The 1192-nt window shown below is 43.8% G+C and overlaps 1 non-coding gene across 1 annotated transcript; it reads left to right on the forward strand.

Annotated features, from left to right (window-relative positions):
* The first annotated feature begins 543 nt into the window (after positions 1-543).
* On the forward strand, positions 544-650 carry LOC141682069 (small nucleolar RNA R71). The gene has a single exon (XR_012559474.1). It is a non-coding gene; the product is annotated as a small nucleolar RNA R71 (small nucleolar RNA).
* The last annotated feature ends 542 nt before the right edge of the window (positions 651-1192 follow it).

Raw genomic sequence — 1192 nt, forward strand, 5'->3', positions numbered from 1 at the left:
TTGTTGTCTTGGTGCATACTGCGGTTGCTAAAAACCAGGGGGTGTACTGCTTAGCTGGATACTGCTGATAAGGCTGTTGAACCGCATTCTGAGCGTTGCTCCAACTGAAATTAGGATGATTGCGGTTGTTAGGATGATAGGTGGCCGACACAGGTTGTTGTGATCGCTGGAAGTTTCTCACGAACTGAGTTGATTCACTGGAAATTGCACACTGATCAGTCTCACGGGCACTAGCACAAAGCTCACAGACACTAGTGATTTGATTAACTCCATAATTAGCCAAAGTGTCCACCTTTATTGTCAAAGCCTTAAGTTGGGCAGTGATAGCAGTTGCTGCATCCAACTCCAGAATTCCTGCTACTTTTCCCTGAGTCAGTCTCTGGGAAAGGATTTTGGTACTCATTAGCAGCCATCAGTTTAACAAGTTCATAAGCTTCATCGTAGCTCTTAGCCCACAAGGCTCCTCCTGATGCTGCATCAAGTATGGGTCTAGAAGTAGCACCCAATCCATTGTAGAAACAGTTGATAATCATCCAATCAGGCATGCCATGGTGTGGGCACTTCCTTATCATCTCCTTATATCAATCCCAAGCCTCATACAGAGATTCTCCAGTTTGTTGAGCAAACTGAGTAAGAGCATTCCTGATTGTTGCAGTCTTCGCCATTGGGAAGAATTTAGTGAGAAACTTTTGAGCAAGATCTTCCCAAATGGTGATAGACCCTGCTGGTAGAGAATGTAACCAGCACTTAGATTTGTCCCTCGGAGAAAAGGGGAAGAGTCGTATCTTAATAGCATCCTCAGTCACATCGTTAAATTTAAAAGTGTCGCAGATCTCGATGAAATCCCTGATGTGCATGTTGGGGTCTTCAGTAGGAGAACCCCCAAACTGAACTGAGTTATGTATCATCTGAATCGTGCTCGACTTAATCTCAAAAGTGTTAGCCCTGATGGCTGGTCTGATGATGTTAGACTGAATGTCATTAATCTTAGGCTTAGAATAGTCCATCAAAGCCTTCGGATTTTCTGCTTGATCACCCATAGCTACTACAATTGGCTCTTCAACTTTCTCTTCTTCCTCTAACTTTTTTTCTTCCTTAAAAACTTCCCTACGAACTACCACAAGTTCTTCCTCTGCTTTATCCAGTGTTCTCTTACGAGTAAGCGAACGCGTATGCATGCACCCTCGCTAGA

Source organism: Apium graveolens, chromosome 8 (genome assembly GCF_009905375.1).
Source record: "Apium graveolens cultivar Ventura chromosome 8, ASM990537v1, whole genome shotgun sequence".
In the NCBI taxonomy this organism is placed as follows: Eukaryota; Viridiplantae; Streptophyta; class Magnoliopsida; order Apiales; family Apiaceae; genus Apium; species Apium graveolens.